General features: G+C 45.4%; 35 non-coding genes across 35 annotated transcripts; all 35 read left to right on the top strand.

Annotated features, from left to right (window-relative positions):
• The first annotated feature begins 283 nt into the window (after nucleotides 1–283).
• On the top strand, nucleotides 284–356 carry TRNAV-AAC (transfer RNA valine (anticodon AAC)). The gene has a single exon. It is a non-coding gene; the product is annotated as a tRNA-Val (tRNA).
• Nucleotides 357–497: 141 nt separating this feature from the next.
• On the top strand, nucleotides 498–570 carry TRNAV-UAC (transfer RNA valine (anticodon UAC)). Its single transcript has one exon. It is a non-coding gene; the product is annotated as a tRNA-Val (tRNA).
• A 311-nt stretch (nucleotides 571–881) lies between these two features.
• On the top strand, nucleotides 882–954 carry TRNAV-AAC (transfer RNA valine (anticodon AAC)). Its single transcript has one exon. It is a non-coding gene; the product is annotated as a tRNA-Val (tRNA).
• Nucleotides 955–1095: 141 nt separating this feature from the next.
• TRNAV-UAC (transfer RNA valine (anticodon UAC)) lies at nucleotides 1096–1168 on the top strand. Its single transcript has one exon. It is a non-coding gene; the product is annotated as a tRNA-Val (tRNA).
• A 501-nt stretch (nucleotides 1169–1669) lies between these two features.
• On the top strand, nucleotides 1670–1742 carry TRNAV-CAC (transfer RNA valine (anticodon CAC)). The gene has a single exon. It is a non-coding gene; the product is annotated as a tRNA-Val (tRNA).
• A 678-nt stretch (nucleotides 1743–2420) lies between these two features.
• On the top strand, nucleotides 2421–2493 carry TRNAV-UAC (transfer RNA valine (anticodon UAC)). Its single transcript has one exon. It is a non-coding gene; the product is annotated as a tRNA-Val (tRNA).
• Nucleotides 2494–2804: 311 nt separating this feature from the next.
• TRNAV-AAC (transfer RNA valine (anticodon AAC)) lies at nucleotides 2805–2877 on the top strand. Its single transcript has one exon. It is a non-coding gene; the product is annotated as a tRNA-Val (tRNA).
• A 141-nt stretch (nucleotides 2878–3018) lies between these two features.
• TRNAV-UAC (transfer RNA valine (anticodon UAC)) lies at nucleotides 3019–3091 on the top strand. The gene has a single exon. It is a non-coding gene; the product is annotated as a tRNA-Val (tRNA).
• Nucleotides 3092–3402: 311 nt separating this feature from the next.
• TRNAV-AAC (transfer RNA valine (anticodon AAC)) lies at nucleotides 3403–3475 on the top strand. Its single transcript has one exon. It is a non-coding gene; the product is annotated as a tRNA-Val (tRNA).
• A 141-nt stretch (nucleotides 3476–3616) lies between these two features.
• On the top strand, nucleotides 3617–3689 carry TRNAV-CAC (transfer RNA valine (anticodon CAC)). The gene has a single exon. It is a non-coding gene; the product is annotated as a tRNA-Val (tRNA).
• A 678-nt stretch (nucleotides 3690–4367) lies between these two features.
• TRNAV-UAC (transfer RNA valine (anticodon UAC)) lies at nucleotides 4368–4440 on the top strand. The gene has a single exon. It is a non-coding gene; the product is annotated as a tRNA-Val (tRNA).
• Nucleotides 4441–4751: 311 nt separating this feature from the next.
• TRNAV-AAC (transfer RNA valine (anticodon AAC)) lies at nucleotides 4752–4824 on the top strand. Its single transcript has one exon. It is a non-coding gene; the product is annotated as a tRNA-Val (tRNA).
• A 141-nt stretch (nucleotides 4825–4965) lies between these two features.
• Nucleotides 4966–5038, top strand: TRNAV-CAC (transfer RNA valine (anticodon CAC)). Its single transcript has one exon. It is a non-coding gene; the product is annotated as a tRNA-Val (tRNA).
• A 678-nt stretch (nucleotides 5039–5716) lies between these two features.
• Nucleotides 5717–5789, top strand: TRNAV-UAC (transfer RNA valine (anticodon UAC)). Its single transcript has one exon. It is a non-coding gene; the product is annotated as a tRNA-Val (tRNA).
• A 311-nt stretch (nucleotides 5790–6100) lies between these two features.
• Nucleotides 6101–6173, top strand: TRNAV-AAC (transfer RNA valine (anticodon AAC)). Its single transcript has one exon. It is a non-coding gene; the product is annotated as a tRNA-Val (tRNA).
• Nucleotides 6174–6314: 141 nt separating this feature from the next.
• Nucleotides 6315–6387, top strand: TRNAV-CAC (transfer RNA valine (anticodon CAC)). Its single transcript has one exon. It is a non-coding gene; the product is annotated as a tRNA-Val (tRNA).
• A 678-nt stretch (nucleotides 6388–7065) lies between these two features.
• On the top strand, nucleotides 7066–7138 carry TRNAV-UAC (transfer RNA valine (anticodon UAC)). Its single transcript has one exon. It is a non-coding gene; the product is annotated as a tRNA-Val (tRNA).
• Nucleotides 7139–7449: 311 nt separating this feature from the next.
• Nucleotides 7450–7522, top strand: TRNAV-AAC (transfer RNA valine (anticodon AAC)). Its single transcript has one exon. It is a non-coding gene; the product is annotated as a tRNA-Val (tRNA).
• A 141-nt stretch (nucleotides 7523–7663) lies between these two features.
• TRNAV-CAC (transfer RNA valine (anticodon CAC)) lies at nucleotides 7664–7736 on the top strand. Its single transcript has one exon. It is a non-coding gene; the product is annotated as a tRNA-Val (tRNA).
• A 678-nt stretch (nucleotides 7737–8414) lies between these two features.
• TRNAV-UAC (transfer RNA valine (anticodon UAC)) lies at nucleotides 8415–8487 on the top strand. Its single transcript has one exon. It is a non-coding gene; the product is annotated as a tRNA-Val (tRNA).
• A 311-nt stretch (nucleotides 8488–8798) lies between these two features.
• Nucleotides 8799–8871, top strand: TRNAV-AAC (transfer RNA valine (anticodon AAC)). The gene has a single exon. It is a non-coding gene; the product is annotated as a tRNA-Val (tRNA).
• Nucleotides 8872–9012: 141 nt separating this feature from the next.
• On the top strand, nucleotides 9013–9085 carry TRNAV-CAC (transfer RNA valine (anticodon CAC)). Its single transcript has one exon. It is a non-coding gene; the product is annotated as a tRNA-Val (tRNA).
• Nucleotides 9086–9763: 678 nt separating this feature from the next.
• Nucleotides 9764–9836, top strand: TRNAV-UAC (transfer RNA valine (anticodon UAC)). Its single transcript has one exon. It is a non-coding gene; the product is annotated as a tRNA-Val (tRNA).
• A 311-nt stretch (nucleotides 9837–10147) lies between these two features.
• TRNAV-AAC (transfer RNA valine (anticodon AAC)) lies at nucleotides 10148–10220 on the top strand. The gene has a single exon. It is a non-coding gene; the product is annotated as a tRNA-Val (tRNA).
• A 141-nt stretch (nucleotides 10221–10361) lies between these two features.
• TRNAV-UAC (transfer RNA valine (anticodon UAC)) lies at nucleotides 10362–10434 on the top strand. The gene has a single exon. It is a non-coding gene; the product is annotated as a tRNA-Val (tRNA).
• A 311-nt stretch (nucleotides 10435–10745) lies between these two features.
• Nucleotides 10746–10818, top strand: TRNAV-AAC (transfer RNA valine (anticodon AAC)). The gene has a single exon. It is a non-coding gene; the product is annotated as a tRNA-Val (tRNA).
• A 141-nt stretch (nucleotides 10819–10959) lies between these two features.
• On the top strand, nucleotides 10960–11032 carry TRNAV-CAC (transfer RNA valine (anticodon CAC)). The gene has a single exon. It is a non-coding gene; the product is annotated as a tRNA-Val (tRNA).
• A 678-nt stretch (nucleotides 11033–11710) lies between these two features.
• On the top strand, nucleotides 11711–11783 carry TRNAV-UAC (transfer RNA valine (anticodon UAC)). The gene has a single exon. It is a non-coding gene; the product is annotated as a tRNA-Val (tRNA).
• A 311-nt stretch (nucleotides 11784–12094) lies between these two features.
• TRNAV-AAC (transfer RNA valine (anticodon AAC)) lies at nucleotides 12095–12167 on the top strand. The gene has a single exon. It is a non-coding gene; the product is annotated as a tRNA-Val (tRNA).
• Nucleotides 12168–12308: 141 nt separating this feature from the next.
• On the top strand, nucleotides 12309–12381 carry TRNAV-CAC (transfer RNA valine (anticodon CAC)). Its single transcript has one exon. It is a non-coding gene; the product is annotated as a tRNA-Val (tRNA).
• A 678-nt stretch (nucleotides 12382–13059) lies between these two features.
• On the top strand, nucleotides 13060–13132 carry TRNAV-UAC (transfer RNA valine (anticodon UAC)). The gene has a single exon. It is a non-coding gene; the product is annotated as a tRNA-Val (tRNA).
• Nucleotides 13133–13443: 311 nt separating this feature from the next.
• Nucleotides 13444–13516, top strand: TRNAV-AAC (transfer RNA valine (anticodon AAC)). The gene has a single exon. It is a non-coding gene; the product is annotated as a tRNA-Val (tRNA).
• A 141-nt stretch (nucleotides 13517–13657) lies between these two features.
• TRNAV-UAC (transfer RNA valine (anticodon UAC)) lies at nucleotides 13658–13730 on the top strand. The gene has a single exon. It is a non-coding gene; the product is annotated as a tRNA-Val (tRNA).
• A 311-nt stretch (nucleotides 13731–14041) lies between these two features.
• On the top strand, nucleotides 14042–14114 carry TRNAV-AAC (transfer RNA valine (anticodon AAC)). The gene has a single exon. It is a non-coding gene; the product is annotated as a tRNA-Val (tRNA).
• A 141-nt stretch (nucleotides 14115–14255) lies between these two features.
• TRNAV-CAC (transfer RNA valine (anticodon CAC)) lies at nucleotides 14256–14328 on the top strand. The gene has a single exon. It is a non-coding gene; the product is annotated as a tRNA-Val (tRNA).
• The last annotated feature ends 510 nt before the right edge of the window (nucleotides 14329–14838 follow it).

The raw sequence follows: 14838 nt of genomic DNA, 5'->3' as shown, positions 1-14838 counted from the left end.
TATTCCCCTCCTTTCTAAAGAAGATTTTTGGCCTCCAATGCTAGCTGCACCTTGACAAAACTCACATTAGTCTGCCTACTCCTCTTGATCCAGTTGTCTCCAAGCAAAAGAGCTGGAGTTAGTCCAAAGTAGCGTGTTAGCTTGATCAGGACAGATGTGGATCCTAGTTGTTGCGTGTGGTTAAAATGAGCTGCGTGTGGTTAAAATGAGCTGCACGTGGTTAAAACAAGCTTTGCTTGGGTAAAATGAGCCGCTTGTGGGTACACCCTTAGAAGTGTAGGTGGTTTCTGTAGTGTAGTGGTTATCACGTTCGCCTAACACGCGAAAGGTCCCCAGTTCGAAACTGGGCAGAAACATGGCTTTTTCTCTGGTCTTCTTTCCTTTTCACGCAGGCTCCACTTACGCATGCATGAGTCTTTACCTGTCTGGCTTAATCATATTCATGAAAAGCTCTACTTTTCCTCTTTCGGGGCTCCAGGACAAGCAAGAAGTGTCTGGTTTCTGTAGTGTAGTGGTTATCACGTTTGCTTTACACGCAAAAGGTCCCCAGCTCGAAACTGGGCAGAAACAGCGATGCTTTTTGTTCCATAAAGTGGTCTATTCCCCTCCTTTCTAAAGAAGATTTTTGGCCTCCAATGCTAGCTGCACCTTGACAAAACTCACATTAGTCTGCCTACTCCTCTTGATCCAGTTGTCTCCAAGCAAAAGAGCTGGAGTTAGTCCAAAGTAGCGTGTTAGCTTGATCAGGACAGATGTGGATCCTAGTTGTTGCGTGTGGTTAAAATGAGCTGCGTGTGGTTAAAATGAGCTGCACGTGGTTAAAACAAGCTTTGCTTGGGTAAAATGAGCCGCTTGTGGGTACACCCTGAGAAGTGTAGGTGGTTTCTGTAGTGTAGTGGTTATCACGTTCGCCTAACACGCGAAAGGTCCCCAGTTCGAAACTGGGCAGAAACATGGCTTTTTCTCTGGTCTTCTTTCCTTTTCACGCAGGCTCCACTTACGCATGCATGAGTCTTTACCTGTCTGGCTTAATCATATTCATGAAAAGCTCTACTTTTCCTCTTTCGGGGCTCCAGGACAAGCAAGAAGTGTCTGGTTTCTGTAGTGTAGTGGTTATCACGTTTGCTTTACACGCAAAAGGTCCCCAGCTCGAAACTGGGCAGAAACAGCAATGCTTTTTGTTCCATAAAGTGGTCTATTCCCCTCCTTTCTAAAGAAGATTTTTGGCCTCCAATGCTAGCTGCACCTTGACAAAACTCACATTAGTCTGCCTACTCCTCTTGATCCAGTTGTCTCTAAGCAAAAGAGCTGGAGTTAGTCCAAAGTAGCGTGTTAGCTTGATCAGGACAGATGTGGATCCTAGTTGTTGCGTGTGGTTAAAATGAGCTGCGTGTGGTTAAAATGAGCTGCACGTGGTTAAAACAAGCTTTGCTTGGGTAAAATGAGCCACTTGTGGGTACACCCTGAGAAGTGTAGGTGGTTTCTGTAGTGTAGTGGTTATCACGTTCGCCTAACACGCGAAAGGTCCCCAGTTCGAAACTGGTCTTCTTTCCTTTTCACGCAGGCTCCACTTACGCATGCATGAGTCTTTACCTGTCTGGCTTAATCATATTCATGAAAAGCTCTACTTTTCCTCTTTCGGGGCTCCAGGACAAGCAAGAAGTGTCTGGTTTCTGTAGTGTAGTGGTTATCACGTTCGCCTCACACGCGAAAGGTCCCCGGTTCAAAACCGGGCAGAAACAGTGTCTACCTTTAAATTTTTGCCATCCAAAGCACTCCTCCTTCCCTTGCTCCATACGCTTGCAAGCTGGCCCTCAATGTGCCTGGCCAGTGTCTTTTCTTCACTCACTTTCTCAGGCAACTGCTAATAGCCTCTTTCAGACTGCCTCTCAGCCATCCCTACATGCATATCCATCTAAGAGAGATCTAAAACTCAACTTGCAAAACACCAAGCTTTGTCTCTTTTCCTTCTCCCTAGATACTGCACTATCTAGAAGTAGAACTGTCCTACCACCTGCTTTGTAAGTTTATATTGCCTGGAATTTGCCTTTGACTCCAACCTCCCTTGTCTTCTTCCTATCCAGCCCTTCTCCAAGTACTGCCACTTTGGTTGCCGTCGCATCATCTGCAAAGTTCAGGCTTTCCCAGTAGTTAAGACTTATGATATTTTGCTGCATGCCATGGTTGTCTTTCCCCTCCCCACCTTTCTATTCCCGAATGCCTTTTTTTTTACTCAAGCATACTCTATGGACCTAAGCCCAACATTTTAGATGTTGTTACCTCTCACAGCTACTTTATTGCTCCCTTTCTCATGTGGAAGGTTCTTTTGAGTATTAGTTCCCAATATGCCAGTTGTCTATGTTCCTATGCGAGCACTGCTTTCTTCTTGGTAGCAAAATTGCAATCAGTTTCCACCGGAGGTTTCTGTAGTGTAGTGGTTATCACGTTTGCTTTACACGCAAAAGGTCCCCAGCTCGAAACTGGGCAGAAACAGCGATGCTTTTTGTTCCATAAAGTGGTCTATTCCCCTCCTTTCTAAAGAAGATTTTTGGCCTCCAATGCTAGCTGCACCTTGACAAAACTCACATTAGTCTGCCTACTCCTCTTGATCCAGTTGTCTCCAAGCAAAAGAGCTGGAGTTAGTCCAAAGTAGCGTGTTAGCTTGATCAGGACAGATGTGGATCCTAGTTGTTGCGTGTGGTTAAAATGAGCTGCGTGTGGTTAAAATGAGCTGCACGTGGTTAAAACAAGCTTTGCTTGGGTAAAATGAGCCGCTTGTGGGTACACCCTGAGAAGTGTAGGTGGTTTCTGTAGTGTAGTGGTTATCACGTTCGCCTAACACGCGAAAGGTCCCCAGTTCGAAACTGGGCAGAAACATGGCTTTTTCTCTGGTCTTCTTTCCTTTTCACGCAGGCTCCACTTACGCATGCATGAGTCTTTACCTGTCTGGCTTAATCATATTCATGAAAAGCTCTACTTTTCCTCTTTCGGGGCTCCAGGACAAGCAAGAAGTGTCTGGTTTCTGTAGTGTAGTGGTTATCACGTTTGCTTTACACGCAAAAGGTCCCCAGCTCGAAACTGGGCAGAAACAGCGATGCTTTTTGTTCCATAAAGTGGTCTATTCCCCTCCTTTCTAAAGAAGATTTTTGGCCTCCAATGCTAGCTGCACCTTGACAAAACTCACATTAGTCTGCCTACTCCTCTTGATCCAGTTGTCTCCAAGCAAAAGAGCTGGAGTTAGTCCAAAGTAGCGTGTTAGCTTGATCAGGACAGATGTGGATCCTAGTTGTTGCGTGTGGTTAAAATGAGCTACGTGTGGTTAAAATGAGCTGCACGTGGTTAAAACAAGCTTTGCTTGGGTAAAATGATCCACTTGTGGGTACACCCTGAGAAGTGTAGGTGGTTTCTGTAGTGTAGTGGTTATCACGTTCGCCTAACATGCGAAAGGTCCCCAGTTCGAAACTGGGCAGAAACATGGCTTTTTCTCTGGTCTTCTTTCCTTTTCACGCAGGCTCCACTTACGCATGCATGAGTCTTTACCTGTCTGGCTTAATCATATTCATGAAAAGCTCTACTTTTCCTCTTTCGGGGCTCCAGGACAAGCAAGAAGTGTCTGGTTTCTGTAGTGTAGTGGTTATCACGTTCGCCTCACACGCGAAAGGTCCCCGGTTCGAAACCGGGCAGAAACAGTGTCTACCTTTAACTTTTTGCCATCCAAAGCACTCCTCCTTCCCTTGCTCGATACGCTTGCAAGCTGGCCCTCAATGTGACTGGCCAGTGTCTTTTCTTCACTCACTTTCTCAGGCAACTGCTAATAGCCTCTTTCAGACTGCCTCTTAGCCATCCCTACATGCATATCCATCTAAGAGAGATCTAAAACTCAACTTGCAAAACACCAAGCTTTGTCTCTTTTCCTTCTCCCTAGATACTGCACTATCTAGAAGTAGAACTGTCCTACCACCTGCTTTGTAAGTTTATATTGCCTGGAATTTGCCTTTGACTCCAACCTCCCTTGTCTTCTTCCTATCCAGCCCTTCTCCAAGTACTGCCACTTTGGTTGCCGTCGCATCATCTGCAAAGTTCAGGATTTCCCAGTAGTTAAGACTTATGATATTTTGCTGCATGCCATGGTTGTCTTTCCCCTCCCCACCTTTCTATTCCCGAATGCCTTTTTTTTTACTCAAGCATACTCTATTGACCTAAGCCCAACATTTTAGATGTTGTTACCTCTCATAGCTACTTTATTGCTCCCTTTCTCATGTGGAAGGTTCTTTTGAGTATTAGTTCCCAATATGCCAGTTGTCTATGTTCCTATGCGAGCACTGCTTTCTTCTTGGTAGCAAAATTGCAATCAGTTTCCACCAGAGGTTTCTGTAGTGTAGTGGTTATCACGTTTGCTTTACACGCAAAAGGTCCCCAGCTCGAAACTGGGCAGAAACAGTGATGCTTTTTGTTCCATAAAGTGGTCTATTCCCCTCCTTTCTAAAGAAGATTTTTGGCCTCCAATGCTAGCTGCACCTTGACAAAACTCACATTAGTCTGCCTACTCCTCTTGATCCAGTTGTCTCCAAGCAAAAGAGCTGGAGTTAGTCCAAAGTAGCGTGTTAGCTTGATCAGGACAGATGTGGATCCTAGTTGTTGCGTGTGGTTAAAATGAGCTGCGTGTGGTTAAAATGAGCTGCACGTGGTTAAAACAAGCTTTGCTTGGGTTAAATGAGCCGCTTGTGGGTACACCCTGAGAAGTGTAGGTGGTTTCTGTAGTGTAGTGGTTATCACGTTCGCCTAACACGCGAAAGGTCCCCAGTTCGAAACTGGGCAGAAACATGGCTTTTTCTCTGGTCTTCTTTCCTTTTCACGCAGGCTCCACTTACGCATGCATGAGTCTTTACCTGTCTGGCTTAATCATATTCATGAAAAGCTCTACTTTTCCTCTTTCGGGGCTCCAGGACAAGCAAGAAGTGTCTGGTTTCTGTAGTGTAGTGGTTATCATGTTTGCCTCACACGCGAAAGGTCCGCGGTTCGAAACCGGGCAGAAACAGTGTCTACCTTTAACTTTTTGCCATCCAAAGCACTCCTCCTTCCCTTGCTCCATACGCTTGCAAGCTGGCCCTCAATGTGACTGGCCAGTGTCTTTTCTTCACTCACTTTCTCAGGCAACTGCTAATAGCCTCTTTCAGACTGCCACTCAGCCATCCCTACATGCATATCCATCTAAGAGAGATCTAAAACTCAACTTGCAAAACACCAAGCTTTGTCTCTTTTCCTTCTCCCTAGATACTGCACTATCTAGAAGTAGAACTGTCCTACCACCTGCTTTGTAAGTTTATATTGCCTGGAATTTGCCTTTGACTCCAACCTCCCTTGTCTTCTTCCTATCCAGCCCTTCTCCAAGTACTGCCACTTTGGTTGCCGTCGCATCATCTGCAAAGTTCAGGCTTTCCCAGTAGTTAAGACTTATGATATTTTGCTGCATGCCATGGTTGTCTTTCCCCTCCCCACCTTTCTATTCCCGAATGCCTTTTTTTTTACTCAAGCATACTCTATGGACCTAAGCCCAACATTTTAGATGTTGTTACCTCTCATAGCTACTTTATTGCTCCCTTTCTCATGTGGAAGGTTCTTTTGAGTATTAGTTCCCAATATGCCAGTTGTCTATGTTCCTATGCGAGCACTGCTTTCTTCTTGGTAGCAAAATTGCAATCAGTTTCCACCGGAGGTTTCTGTAGTGTAGTGGTTATCACGTTTGCTTTACACGCAAAAGGTCCCCAGCTCGAAACTGGGCAGAAACAGCGATGCTTTTTGTTCCATAAAGTGGTCTATTCCCCTCCTTTCTAAAGAAGATTTTTGGCCTCCAATGCTAGCTGCACCTTGACAAAACTCACATTAGTCTGCCTACTCCTCTTGATCCAGTTGTCTCCAAGCAAAAGAGCTGGAGTTAGTCCAAAGTAGCGTGTTAGCTTGATCAGGACAGATGTGGATCCTAGTTGTTGCGTGTGGTTAAAATGAGCTGCGTGTGGTTAAAATGAGCTGCACGTGGTTAAAACAAGCTTTGCTTGGGTAAAATGAGCCGCTTGTGGGTACACCCTGAGAAGTGTAGGTGGTTTCTGTAGTGTAGTGGTTATCACGTTCGCCTAACACGCGAAAGGTCCCCAGTTCGAAACTGGGCAGAAACATGGCTTTTTCTCTGGTCTTCTTTCCTTTTCACGCAGGCTCCACTTACGCATGCATGAGTCTTTACCTGTCTGGCTTAATCATATTCATGAAAAGCTCTACTTTTCCTCTTTCGGGGCTCCAGGACAAGCAAGAAGTGTCTGGTTTCTGTAGTGTAGTGGTTATCACGTTCGCCTCACACGCGAAAGGTCCCCGGTTCGAAACCGGGCAGAAACAGTGTCTACCTTTAACTTTTTGCCATCCAAAGCACTCCTCCTTCCCTTGCTCGATACGCTTGCAAGCTGGCCCTCAATGTGACTGGCCAGTGTCTTTTCTTCACTCACTTTCTCAGGCAACTGCTAATAGCCTCTTTCAGACTGCCTCTTAGCCATCCCTACATGCATATCCATCTAAGAGAGATCTAAAACTCAACTTGCAAAACACCAAGCTTTGTCTCTTTTCCTTCTCCCTAGATACTGCACTATCTAGAAGTAGAACTGTCCTACCACCTGCTTTGTAAGTTTATATTGCCTGGAATTTGCCTTTGACTCCAACCTCCCTTGTCTTCTTCCTATCCAGCCCTTCTCCAAGTACTGCCACTTTGGTTGCCGTCGCATCATCTGCAAAGTTCAGGCTTTCCCAGTAGTTAAGACTTATGATATTTTGCTGCATGCCATGGTTGTCTTTCCCCTCCCCACCTTTCTATTCCCGAATGCCTTTTTTTTTACTCAAGCATACTCTATTGACCTAAGCCCAACATTTTAGATGTTGTTACCTCTCATAGCTACTTTATTGCTCCCTTTCTCATGTGGAAGGTTCTTTTGAGTATTAGTTCCCAATATGCCAGTTGTCTATGTTCCTATGCGAGCACTGCTTTCTTCTTGGTAGCAAAATTGCAATCAGTTTCCACCAGAGGTTTCTGTAGTGTAGTGGTTATCACGTTTGCTTTACACGCAAAAGGTCCCCAGCTCGAAACTGGGCAGAAACAGTGATGCTTTTTGTTCCATAAAGTGGTCTATTCCCCTCCTTTCTAAAGAAGATTTTTGGCCTCCAATGCTAGCTGCACCTTGACAAAACTCACATTAGTCTGCCTACTCCTCTTGATCCAGTTGTCTCCAAGCAAAAGAGCTGGAGTTAGTCCAAAGTAGCGTGTTAGCTTGATCAGGACAGATGTGGATCCTAGTTGTTGCGTGTGGTTAAAATGAGCTGCGTGTGGTTAAAATGAGCTGCACGTGGTTAAAACAAGCTTTGCTTGGGTTAAATGAGCCGCTTGTGGGTACACCCTGAGAAGTGTAGGTGGTTTCTGTAGTGTAGTGGTTATCACGTTCGCCTAACACGCGAAAGGTCCCCAGTTCGAAACTGGGCAGAAACATGGCTTTTTCTCTGGTCTTCTTTCCTTTTCACGCAGGCTCCACTTACGCATGCATGAGTCTTTACCTGTCTGGCTTAATCATATTCATGAAAAGCTCTACTTTTCCTCTTTCGGGGCTCCAGGACAAGCAAGAAGTGTCTGGTTTCTGTAGTGTAGTGGTTATCATGTTTGCCTCACACGCGAAAGGTCCGCGGTTCGAAACCGGGCAGAAACAGTGTCTACCTTTAACTTTTTGCCATCCAAAGCACTCCTCCTTCCCTTGCTCCATACGCTTGCAAGCTGGCCCTCAATGTGACTGGCCAGTGTCTTTTCTTCACTCACTTTCTCAGGCAACTGCTAATAGCCTCTTTCAGACTGCCACTCAGCCATCCCTACATGCATATCCATCTAAGAGAGATCTAAAACTCAACTTGCAAAACACCAAGCTTTGTCTCTTTTCCTTCTCCCTAGATACTGCACTATCTAGAAGTAGAACTGTCCTACCACCTGCTTTGTAAGTTTATATTGCCTGGAATTTGCCTTTGACTCCAACCTCCCTTGTCTTCTTCCTATCCAGCCCTTCTCCAAGTACTGCCACTTTGGTTGCCGTCGCATCATCTGCAAAGTTCAGGCTTTCCCAGTAGTTAAGACTTATGATATTTTGCTGCATGCCATGGTTGTCTTTCCCCTCCCCACCTTTCTATTCCCGAATGCCTTTTTTTTTACTCAAGCATACTCTATGGACCTAAGCCCAACATTTTAGATGTTGTTACCTCTCATAGCTACTTTATTGCTCCCTTTCTCATGTGGAAGGTTCTTTTGAGTATTAGTTCCCAATATGCCAGTTGTCTATGTTCCTATGCGAGCACTGCTTTCTTCTTGGTAGCAAAATTGCAATCAGTTTCCACCGGAGGTTTCTGTAGTGTAGTGGTTATCACGTTTGCTTTACACGCAAAAGGTCCCCAGCTCGAAACTGGGCAGAAACAGCGATGCTTTTTGTTCCATAAAGTGGTCTATTCCCCTCCTTTCTAAAGAAGATTTTTGGCCTCCAATGCTAGCTGCACCTTGACAAAACTCACATTAGTCTGCCTACTCCTCTTGATCCAGTTGTCTCCAAGCAAAAGAGCTGGAGTTAGTCCAAAGTAGCGTGTTAGCTTGATCAGGACAGATGTGGATCCTAGTTGTTGCGTGTGGTTAAAATGAGCTGCGTGTGGTTAAAATGAGCTGCACGTGGTTAAAACAAGCTTTGCTTGGGTAAAATGAGCCGCTTGTGGGTACACCCTGAGAAGTGTAGGTGGTTTCTGTAGTGTAGTGGTTATCACGTTCGCCTAACACGCGAAAGGTCCCCAGTTCGAAACTGGGCAGAAACATGGCTTTTTCTCTGGTCTTCTTTCCTTTTCACGCAGGCTCCACTTACGCATGCATGAGTCTTTACCTGTCTGGCTTAATCATATTCATGAAAAGCTCTACTTTTCCTCTTTCGGGGCTCCAGGACAAGCAAGAAGTGTCTGGTTTCTGTAGTGTAGTGGTTATCACGTTCGCCTCACACGCGAAAGGTCCCCGGTTCGAAACCGGGCAGAAACAGTGTCTACCTTTAACTTTTTGCCATCCAAAGCACTCCTCCTTCCCTTGCTCCATACGCTTGCAAGCTGGCCCTCAATGTGACTGGCCAGTGTCTTTTCTTCACTCACTTTCTCAGGCAACTGCTAATAGCCTCTTTCAGACTGCCTCTCAGCCATCCCTACATGCATATCCATCTAAGAGAGATCTAAAACTCAACTTGCAAAACACCAAGCTTTGTCTCTTTTCCTTCTCCCTAGATACTGCACTATCTAGAAGTAGAACTGTCCTACCACCTGCTTTGTAAGTTTATATTGCCTGGAATTTGCCTTTGACTCCAACCTCCCTTGTCTTCTTCCTATCCAGCCCTTCTCCAAGTACTGCCACTTTGGTTGCCGTCGCATCATCTGCAAAGTTCAGGCTTTCCCAGTAGTTAAGACTTATGATATTTTGCTGCATGCCATGGTTGTCTTTCCCCTCCCCACCTTTCTATTCCCGAATGCCTTTTTTTTTACTCAAGCATACTCTATGGACCTAAGCCCAACATTTTAGATGTTGTTACCTCTCACAGCTACTTTATTGCTCCCTTTCTCATGTGGAAGGTTCTTTTGAGTATTAGTTCCCAATATGCCAGTTGTCTATGTTCCTATGCGAGCACTGCTTTCTTCTTGGTAGCAAAATTGCAATCAGTTTCCACCGGAGGTTTCTGTAGTGTAGTGGTTATCACGTTTGCTTTACACGCAAAAGGTCCCCAGCTCGAAACTGGGCAGAAACAGCGATGCTTTTTGTTCCATAAAGTGGTCTATTCCCCTCCTTTCTAAAGAAGATTTTTGGCCTCCAATGCTAGCTGCACCTTGACAAAACTCACATTAGTCTGCCTACTCCTCTTGATCCAGTTGTCTCCAAGCAAAAGAGCTGGAGTTAGTCCAAAGTAGCGTGTTAGCTTGATCAGGACAGATGTGGATCCTAGTTGTTGCGTGTGGTTAAAATGAGCTGCGTGTGGTTAAAATGAGCTGCACGTGGTTAAAACAAGCTTTGCTTGGGTAAAATGAGCCGCTTGTGGGTACACCCTGAGAAGTGTAGGTGGTTTCTGTAGTGTAGTGGTTATCACGTTCGCCTAACACGCGAAAGGTCCCCAGTTCGAAACTGGGCAGAAACATGGCTTTTTCTCTGGTCTTCTTTCCTTTTCACGCAGGCTCCACTTACGCATGCATGAGTCTTTACCTGTCTGGCTTAATCATATTCATGAAAAGCTCTACTTTTCCTCTTTCGGGGCTCCAGGACAAGCAAGAAGTGTCTGGTTTCTGTAGTGTAGTGGTTATCACGTTTGCTTTACACGCAAAAGGTCCCCAGCTCGAAACTGGGCAGAAACAGCGATGCTTTTTGTTCCATAAAGTGGTCTATTCCCCTCCTTTCTAAAGAAGATTTTTGGCCTCCAATGCTAGCTGCACCTTGACAAAACTCACATTAGTCTGCCTACTCCTCTTGATCCAGTTGTCTCCAAGCAAAAGAGCTGGAGTTAGTCCAAAGTAGCGTGTTAGCTTGATCAGGACAGATGTGGATCCTAGTTGTTGCGTGTGGTTAAAATGAGCTACGTGTGGTTAAAATGAGCTGCACGTGGTTAAAACAAGCTTTGCTTGGGTAAAATGAGCCACTTGTGGGTACACCCTGAGAAGTGTAGGTGGTTTCTGTAGTGTAGTGGTTATCACGTTCGCCTAACATGCGAAAGGTCCCCAGTTCGAAACTGGGCAGAAACATGGCTTTTTCTCTGGTCTTCTTTCCTTTTCACGCAGGCTCCACTTACGCATGCATGAGTCTTTACCTGTCTGGCTTAATCATATTCATGAAAAGCTCTACTTTTCCTCTTTCGGGGCTCCAGGACAAGCAAGAAGTGTCTGGTTTCTGTAGTGTAGTGGTTATCACGTTCGCCTCACACGCGAAAGGTCCCCGGTTCGAAACCGGGCAGAAACAGTGTCTACCTTTAACTTTTTGCCATCCAAAGCACTCCTCCTTCCCTTGCTCGATACGCTTGCAAGCTGGCCCTCAATGTGACTGGCCAGTGTCTTTTCTTCACTCACTTTCTCAGGCAACTGCTAATAGCCTCTTTCAGACTGCCTCTTAGCCATCCCTACATGCATATCCATCTAAGAGAGATCTAAAACTCAACTTGCAAAACACCAAGCTTTGTCTCTTTTCCTTCTCCCTAGATACTGCACTATCTAGAAGTAGAACTGTCCTACCACCTGCTTTGTAAGTTTATATTGCCTGGAATTTGCCTTTGACTCCAACCTCCCTTGTCTTCTTCCTATCCAGCCCTTCTCCAAGTACTGCCACTTTGGTTGCCGTCGCATCATCTGCAAAGTTCAGGCTTTCCCAGTAGTTAAGACTTATGATATTTTGCTGCATGCCATGGTTGTCTTTCCCCTCCCCACCTTTCTATTCCCGAATGCCTTTTTTTTTACTCAAGCATACTCTATTGACCTAAGCCCAACATTTTAGATGTTGTTACCTCTCATAGCTACTTTATTGCTCCCTTTCTCATGTGGAAGGTTCTTTTGAGTATTAGTTCCCAATATGCCAGTTGTCTATGTTCCTATGCGAGCACTGCTTTCTTCTTGGTAGCAAAATTGCAATCAGTTTCCACCAGAGGTTTCTGTAGTGTAGTGGTTATCACGTTTGCTTTACACGCAAAAGGTCCCCAGCTCGAAACTGGGCAGAAACAGTGATGCTTTTTGTTCCATAAAGTGGTCTATTCCCCTCCTTTCTAAAGAAGATTTTTGGCCTCCAATGCTAGCTGCACCTTGACAAAACTCACATTAGTCTGCCTACTCCTCTTGATCCAGTTGTCTCCAAGCAAAAGAGCTGGAGTTAGTCCAAAGTAGCGTGTTAGCTTGATCAGGACAGATGTGGATCCTAGTTGTTGCGTGTGGTTAAAATGAGCTGCGTGTGGTTAAAATGAGCTGCACGTGGTTAAAACAAGCTTTGCTTGGGTTAAATGAGCCGCTTGTGGGTACACCCTGAGAAGTGTAGGTGGTTTCTGTAGTGTAGTGGTTATCACGTTCGCCTAACACGCGAAAGGTCCCCAGTTCGAAACTGGGCAGAAACATGGCTTTTTCTCTGGTCTTCTTTCCTTTTCACGCAGGCTCCACTTACGCATGCATGAGTCTTTACCTGTCTGGCTTAATCATATTCATGAAAAGCTCTACTTTTCCTCTTTCGGGGCTCCAGGACAAGCAAGAAGTGTCTGGTTTCTGTAGTGTAGTGGTTATCATGTTTGCCTCACACGCGAAAGGTCCGCGGTTCGAAACCGGGCAGAAACAGTGTCTACCTTTAACTTTTTGCCATCCAAAGCACTCCTCCTTCCCTTGCTCCATACGCTTGCAAGCTGGCCCTCAATGTGACTGGCCAGTGTCTTTTCTTCACTCACTTTCTCAGGCAACTGCTAATAGCCTCTTTCAGACTGCCACTCAGCCATCCCTACATGCATATCCATCTAAGAGAGATCTAAAACTCAACTTGCAAAACACCAAGCTTTGTCTCTTTTCCTTCTCCCTAGATACTGCACTATCTAGAAGTAGAACTGTCCTACCACCTGCTTTGTAAGTTTATATTGCCTGGAATTTGCCTTTGACTCCAACCTCCCTTGTCTTCTTCCTATCCAGCCCTTCTCCAAGTACTGCCACTTTGGTTGCCGTCGCATCATCTGCAAAGTTCAGGCTTTCCCAGTAGTTAAGACTTATGATATTTTGCTGCATGCCATGGTTGTCTTTCCCCTCCCCACCTTTCTATTCCCGAATGCCTTTTTTTTTACTCAAGCATACTCTATGGACCTAAGCCCAACATTTTAGATGTTGTTACCTCTCATAGCTACTTTATTGCTCCCTTTCTCATGTGGAAGGTTCTTTTGAGTATTAGTTCCCAATATGCCAGTTGTCTATGTTCCTATGCGAGCACTGCTTTCTTCTTGGTAGCAAAATTGCAATCAGTTTCGACCGGAGGTTTCTGTAGTGTAGTGGTTATCACGTTTGCTTTACACGCAAAAGGTCCCCAGCTCGAAACTGGGCAGAAACAGCGATGCTTTTTGTTCCATAAAGTGGTCTATTCCCCTCCTTTCTAAAGAAGATTTTTGGCCTCCAATGCTAGCTGCACCTTGACAAAACTCACATTAGTCTGCCTACTCCTCTTGATCCAGTTGTCTCTAAGCAAAAGAGCTGGAGTTAGTCCAAAAAAGCGTGTTAGCTTGATCAGGACAGATGTGGATCCTAGTTGTTGCGTGTGGTTAAAATGAGCTGCGTGTGGTTAAAATGAGCTGCACGTGGTTAAAACAAGCTTTGCTTGGGTAAAATGAGCCGCTTGTGGGTACACCCTGAGAAGCGTAGGTGGTTTCTGTAGTGTAGTGGTTATCACGTTCGCCTAACACGCGAAAGGTCCCCAGTTCGAAACTGGGCAGAAACATGGCTTTTTCTCTGGTCTTCTTTCCTTTTCACGCAGGCTCCACTTACGCATGCATGAGTCTTTACCTGTCTGGCTTAATCATATTCATGAAAAGCTCTACTTTTCCTTTTTCGGGGCTCCAGGACAAGCAAGAAGTGTCTGGTTTCTGTAGTGTAGTGGTTATCACGTTTGCTTTACACGCAAAAGGTCCCCAGCTCGAAACTGGGCAGAAACAGCGATGCTTTTTGTTCCATAAAGTGGTCTATTCCCCTCCTTTCTAAAGAAGATTTTTGGCCTCCAATGCTAGCTGCACCTTGACAAAACTCACATTAGTCTGCCTACTCCTCTTGATCCAGTTGTCTCCAAGCAAAAGAGCTGGAGTTAGTCCAAAGTAGCGTGTTAGCTTGATCAGGACAGATGTGGATCCTAGTTGTTGCGTGTGGTTAAAATGAGCTGCGAGTGGTTAAAATGAGCTGCACGTGGTTAAAACAAGCTTTGCTTGGGTAAAATGAGCCGCTTGTGGGTACACCCTGAGAAGTGTAGGTGGTTTCTATAGTGTAGTGGTTATCACGTTCGCCTAACACGCGAAAGGTCCCCAGTTCGAAACTGGGCAGAAACATGGCTTTTTCTCTGGTCTTCTTTCCTTTTCATGCAGGCTCCACTTACGCATGCATGAGTCTTTACCTGTCTGGCTTAATCATATTCATGAAAAGCTCTACTTTTCCTCTTTCGGGGCTCCAGGACAAGCAAGAAGTGTCTGGTTTCTGTAGTGTAGTGGTTATCACGTTCGCCTCACACGTGAAAGGTCCCCGGTTCGAAACCGGGCAGAAACAGTGTCTACCTTTAACTTTTTGCCATCCAAAGCACTCCTCCTTCCCTTGCTCCATACGCTTGCAAGCTGGCCCTCAATGTGACTGGCCAGTGTCTTTTCTTCACTCACTTTCTCAGGCAACTGCTAATAGCCTCTTTCAGACTGCCTCTCAGCCATCCCTACATGCATATCCATCTAAGAGAGATCTAAAACTCAACTTGCAAAACACCAAGCTTTGTCTCTTTTCCTTCTCCCTAGATACTGCACTATCTAGAAGTAGAACTGTCCTACCACCTGCTTTGTAAGTTTATATTGCCTGGAATTTGCCTTTGACTCCAACCTCCCTTGTCTTCTTCCTATCCAGCCCTTCTCCAAGTACTGCCACTTTGGTTGCCGTCGCATCATCTGCAAAGTTCAGGCTTTCCCAGTAGTTAAGACTTATGATATTTTGCTGCATGCCATGGTTGTCTTTCCCCTCCCCACCTTTCTATTCCCGAATGCCTTTTTTTTTACTCAAGCATACTCTATTGAC

This window comes from Hyperolius riggenbachi, chromosome 4 (assembly GCF_040937935.1).
Source record: "Hyperolius riggenbachi isolate aHypRig1 chromosome 4, aHypRig1.pri, whole genome shotgun sequence".
NCBI lineage: Eukaryota > Metazoa > Chordata > Amphibia > Anura > Hyperoliidae > Hyperolius > Hyperolius riggenbachi.
Note: the sequence above shows the minus strand (reverse complement) of the source record. Positions and strands in the feature narration are given on the sequence as shown.